The sequence below is a fragment of the Acomys minous genome (assembly GCF_964271855.1).
Source record: "Acomys minous genome assembly, chromosome: 2".
NCBI classification, from domain to species: domain Eukaryota; kingdom Metazoa; phylum Chordata; class Mammalia; order Rodentia; family Muridae; genus Acomys; species Acomys minous.
The window spans coordinates 83,824,668-83,830,773 of record NC_140484.1 but is presented as its reverse complement, the minus strand read 5'-3'; positions in this window follow the sequence as shown (position 1 = coordinate 83,830,773).

The following is a 6,106-nucleotide window of genomic DNA, read 5'->3' as shown; positions in this document are numbered from 1 at the left end:
AACTGCCAAGAATCACATATTCTTAATTCAAAATATCACACATCTCTGATAAAGTCATTGCTTCTTTGGGGGGTGGGTGGGTTGTTCTGTTCTCAGCATTATCTTTGTTGAACTCTGAACACTTAATGACTTTTCTAGCTGGAAGTTCCAAAGTCTTTCCACACTCCTCCCCCAAAACACGGTCAGGTCTGCCAAGCAATACCCTACTCTTGGTGCCATTTTCAGTTTTAATTAGGTGTTTCTATTGCCATGAAACACCATGATACAAAGTAACTCGAGGGGAGGAAAGGTTTTAGTTCAGACCACAGTCCATTATGTAGGAAAATCAGAGCAGGTACTCAAGGCAGGAACCCGGAGGTGGGAAGTGATGTAGAGGACGTGCAGAAGTGCTCCTTACTCGCTTGCTCAGTTCGGCACCTGCTCATGTGTTGCACGACGCACGATGGCTTGGTCCCCTCTCCTTCAATCACTAGTCAAGAAAGTGCACTACAGACTTGCCTACAGGTAAATCTTATAGGAGGATTTTTTCAATTGAAAGTCTCTCTCATCCCAAATAACTCTACACTGGTGTCAAGTTGACCATAACCAGTCAGGACAGTGTGGCGGCCATATGCACGTGACTACAGGCTAGGGGCTTCTGGTCTCACAGAGCTGGAGTTACAGGTGGTTGTGGGCAGCCCAATGCGGGTGCTGGGAACCGCACCCGGGTGCTCTGCACTGTGTGTTCGTAGCCCCCACCGCACCTCTTCAGCCCCTCCTTCAAGATTTCTGCTTCAAAATATTGCTTCAGTTCCTGTTCTCATCTTCCTCAGTGATGAACTGTGACCTCAAAATGTAAGCAAAGCAAGCCATCTCCTTTTCAGGTAGGAAATAAACGAGGGCACTGTTCACTACCTTGTAATATTAAGAAGGAATAATCTTAGGTGCTATAAGAGAAATCAATCCCTAATGGAATGGCTCAGACCAACAGTTGGAAATGTTGAGAGGGCTTTTAAAACCATTTTTAACCAGCTGCAGGCTTTAGACTTTGGGATGAAATAGCCAGTGTTCAATGCAAAGAACACTGGTCTTGAGGGAAACATGCTCACAGGGGAATTGCAGAGTTAAGAGTGACATCGCTTCAGGAGAGAATCCAGAAATTGTGTGATTGAACATCTCTGAGAATCAGCCACAGAGGACACAGTCTTCCAGATAAGAGTGATGTTCCTGATGATTCCTCAGTGGGTCCATATCTCTGCATACTAGGGAGAGGTTTCCTTCTAAGGGTTTGTCGTAGGGAGCCGTGGGAGGCATTGTGTTCTTCTTGCTCCATTCCCAAGGTGGGGTGCTCAGCAGGGCTGTGAACCTTGGAGTCCTGCTGGTAATACTGTGTGGAGAAAAGGAAGAGAGTCAGGGTGAGACCTGGGGGAAGAGGGTCACCCAGTGGGGGCAGAGAAGGTTATGGAAATGGATTCATTCCAATAGGACGTTTATTCACTCTGGTGAAGTGTTTCTGAAGGGTCGATTGATTACACTACGCTGGTTTGTTTGTTTTCTCTACTTACTTGTTGCTTCCATTATTTACCAGCCACCTATGCTACCTTCCACACCCTGTTGCCTTTCACATCCTAGAGGCTGGAGAGGTGGCTCAGAGGTTAAGGACACAGGTAGAAAACAGTATTATGTTATCCACTTTACAGACAGAAAAGCCAGGCCCTAGCGGGACTAGGTCTTTCATAAGGTCTTTCATAAACTGCTGAACATGAGCTGCACCCCAGATCTCAGATGTTTCATGTGCTGAACATGGATCTACAGAGAAGCAAGAGATGGGTCATGTGACTCGGGTGTTAGAGGTAGGAAGACATATGCTAAATCTTCATCATGGCAGACATAGTGGTCATGTATGTTAACTGAAGACAGCAGTTTCCCTAGACCTTAGCTTCTCTTTTTTGGGTGTCCACGTGGTGGGGACACCATGAGAGTCCAGCTACCAGAGGCATGAGATGGCTGTCACAAGTGGGTGGCATGCCTTGGAGACAGCCCTGGGCACTGGTACAAATGGCTGAGGATTACAGAGCACCTGCCCTTCCTGCTGTTGGCCTATTTTCCAGCTCTGCAAGTTTCCTCAAAAGCCTCCTCAGCATCCTAAGCATCCTTAATGCCCACCTCCTCACCTCCCTTTCTCTCTTCAGTTATCGCCAATAAGAGGGATTTCTTCCAACCCAGCTCCCAGACCTTTGAGAATCAAGATCAGCTTAATTCTCCCAGTTAAATAATAGTGTCATTCTCACCCCAGCTGCCTGTACCTGTCAGCATCTGAGAATGTCACTCAGGCCCCTCCTTGACCACCTCATCATCATCTGTGACCACAAGACCCAGCCCTGGACTCTCATAGGTGGACCTCATAGGTGGACTCTCATAGGTTGACCTCATAAGTGGACCTCATAGGTGGACCTCATAGGTGGACCTCATAAGTGGACCTCATAAGTGGACCTCATAGGTGGACTCGCATAGGTGGACTCTCATAGGTGGGCCTCACAGGTGAACCTCATAGATGGACTCTCACAGGTGGACCTTATAGGTGGACCTCATAGGTAGACTTGCATAGGTTGACCTCATAGGTGGACCTCATAAGTGGACCTCATAGGTGGACCTCATAGGTGGACCTCATAAGTGGACCTCATAGGTGGACCTCATAGGTAGACCTCATAGATGGACTCTCACAGGTGGACCTTACAGGTGGACCTCATAGATGGACTCTCACAGGTGGACCTTATAGGTGGACCTCATAGGTAGACTTGCATAGGTTGACCTCATAGGTGGACCTCATAGGTGGACCTCATAAGTGGACCTCATAGGTGGACCTCATAGGTAGACCTCATAGATGGACTCTCACAGGTGGACCTTATAGGTGGACCTCATAGATGGACTCTCACAGGTGGACCTTATAGGTGGACTGTCACAGGTAGACTCTCATAGGTGGCTCTGCTCAGTTGCTTTTCCTTCCAGCTTTCTTGCTTCTTCTACCTCATGTCTCTGACTCTGAACGGCGGAAGCGTTTAGAGCATTTTCTGTGTGTTTTCCTTGTATTTTTGGTTTCAACCACATTAGACCTTGATGTGAAGAGTCCCCAAACTCCATCACATTTGGACCCCTCCCCTGACTCCAGGCTCTGGCATATTCTGTCCACCTCCAGCTGGATAGTGTTGGCCATTCAAGCCAACTCAAGCGGCAGGAAAAGTGTTCCCTGCTGTGGACTCCTTCTGTTAACTTTATAAACCTTCAGTGTATGAAAGTGGCCAGGCCTCTGTCTGAATACTTTCATCAGCCAGACCCCACCCACCAGATTTCCCTAAAGGCCCTAATGGTCAAGGTTCATTTTCTAACAGCTCTATCTGTCATTCCTCCTCTCCCCATGGTGGAAGAGTGCCCGGACCCTGCCCTACAAGAAAAATCCCACTAATACCTGAACAGGAAAAGGCACTAAGCCCTCAGCTCCCACAAGCTCAGGACTTGAAACCCCACCAATCCTCACCCTGGAAAGCTTCGCCACCCTAAGAAATCCTAGATAAGCCCTGCCGACTGTTCAGTTCCCTGCTGTCTTCTCCCTGGAGCAGAGGCAGCTACGTTTGGATTTGTCCTTCCAAATCCTGGATTTATTCCTCCCAAAAATCTCTTTTATGAGATTTGCTGCTCGCCGTGACTCATCAGAGGAAGGGAAGAAGCGAGGAAGTGGAGGGGCGTTGAGGCTCCTGAGCTCCTCAGCTCAGCCAGGGATATCCTCTGTCAGGGCTGCAATGCCTCTGCTGAGGAGGCCTCCTCTCAGAGCTGTGTGGTCCTTGGCTACCATGTCTGAGGATACCCTTCCATTGGGACACTGTTCCACCTCAGAGCTGTGTGGTTCCTGGGTTTCCAAGTCCCAGGAGACCCTTCCATCTGAACATAAATGTCAGCAGACAGAGGCCCCTCATTCTTGTAGGAACCAATGACAGCGCTTCTCATGGTTTCACTCTTTCCTCCATCTGTAGGGCTGGCCGAGTGAGACATTGGCAGCTTGGTTCATTAAATTACTCATGGCAACCGCAGAACTGTGATGTGTGACCTCTATGGCCACCTGTGATATCTAGACATGTCTGTGAGTCATCCCCGACACCTACGCCACATATGAGATGAAGACATTGTGCTGTTTTGGTAAATGACACAGGCATTCATTTCCCTTTTGAGTCTTCCTTCAAGATGTAGGCAGACTCTTTCTCATCTGGATCCATTCTTTGGGCCCAGTCCGTGTCAACACCTCTGCTGTTGAGTTGTATTTTGTTCTTAGAGACAAACAGTCTCATTACGCAGCCCAGGTTGTCCTGGAACTTGCTGTCCCCTGGTTTCACCCTTTATGTGTTGGTACTACAAACTACTTTCAGAAACATCACAGACGTTCTTTGTGACATACTATGGAGAAGGAGTTGGTAGGAGAAGGGGTGCACAGGTTCTGGGTCCTGATTGGGTAAGGGTAACAAGGATCATCACGGAGAGAAGGAGACACACCAAGGGAAGCATGCGCAGGGGTGTGCTGGCTGTATCTGCCATGTGGCTGTATCCGCCATGTTGCTGTATTCACCGTGTTGCTGTATCTGCCATGTGGCTGTATCTGCCATGTTGCTGTATCCGCCATGTTGCTGTACTCACCGTGTTGCTGTATCTGGGCTTGTGGCCCTGGATGCTGCTTCTCTTGGGACAATGAAAGACCTGGCTGTATGTCCACCTTCCCATGCATACCCAATCCAACCTAACCACCTCCTTAAGGGAACTCTGACACAACGGGCATCTGTCATGCTAGCCCATAACCTCAAGTTCAGTTACCAGGTGAGTAGAAATAGCGGTGATATTCAGAGTGGCTGATCTGACCTGCCAAGCCTGCTCACCCTGTCTCACTCATTCTTCCCCATGAATTCCATAGTCGGGGATCATGTCTATGTTGTACCCTCACCCGCACTGATGATGGACAGACCTAATGTTGCCTGAAGTAACCTTACTTGTCCCAGAAAGCCCACTCTTCCTAGAAAGTGATTTCTATACTATTTCCGCCCCCCCCAATGACAATGGTCTAATGATTGGCAAGGCTTACTAAGATTAAAGACTACACATATGCACAAAGGGGGAAGGAACAAGCTCATAGCTGTGCATGCTTAATGGGATGCCACCATGGCCTCTCCGCCACAAGGAAGTGTCCCTAGGACCAATGGGAGTCTAGGGCTCCCTTGGCACTTACCTGGAAAGTGAGGCAGCAGCCAGGTGTGCTTGGCTGATGCCCATTGCAGCTCTCTCTGCGTTCTTTCCATGTGCCTTCACTCTGATGGGAGACAAAAGGTTCAGCCTTGTTTCCTCAAATTGGGGGTCATGGTCACGATCTTAGAGTATGCGTGTGCACTGTGACTGGTCTACTCTTAATATTAGACATCTAGATATCTAGATAAAGCGCAGATCCGTGCTTGCCAGTGGCTGCCACCTGGGTTCCCCACACCCTGCAGCCTGTGCTCCGGCCACAGCTTCTCACAGGCCTCCGAGTCACTTCAGCGTCACTTCTTCACATGTCCCTGACCCGGAGCTGAGGTTCACATGAAGAAAATGAGGCAGATATAGACAGCCAGCAGGGCTGTGACAGCAGTGTCCCTGATGGATTCCAGAGCTACTCCTGCTGAAGGAAGACCCCTCCACAGGTCCAGGTCCCACCACAGGATGTCAGCTTTTTCTAGAATCTCAGCCAAGGCACACAGTTCGTCTGAGCCCTCTTGTCCAGGCCACATCCCGGTGCACTGAAGTCCATCTCTCCCAGGACCCGTATCTGTCTCCGCCCACGATGTCTATATCAAACACACAGACAGTGAGGACGATAGGTTCCTCCAGGGTGCTGGGCAGATGCTGACCGCTGGTGGCTGGTGATGTACTGCTGGAATCTGTGAAAGTCTCTGTGAAGGCTGTTTCATTCTTTACGGTCTTGTTGTAAGGCTTCCTTCTCAAGTTTATTTTCTGGTAAGTAAACAAAAATGTTGGAATATGGGGTAACCGGATTCCCTAATTCGTAGCTATTGGACTGTCCCTTGCTCTTCTGGCTCACTTGAGCAAAAGGACT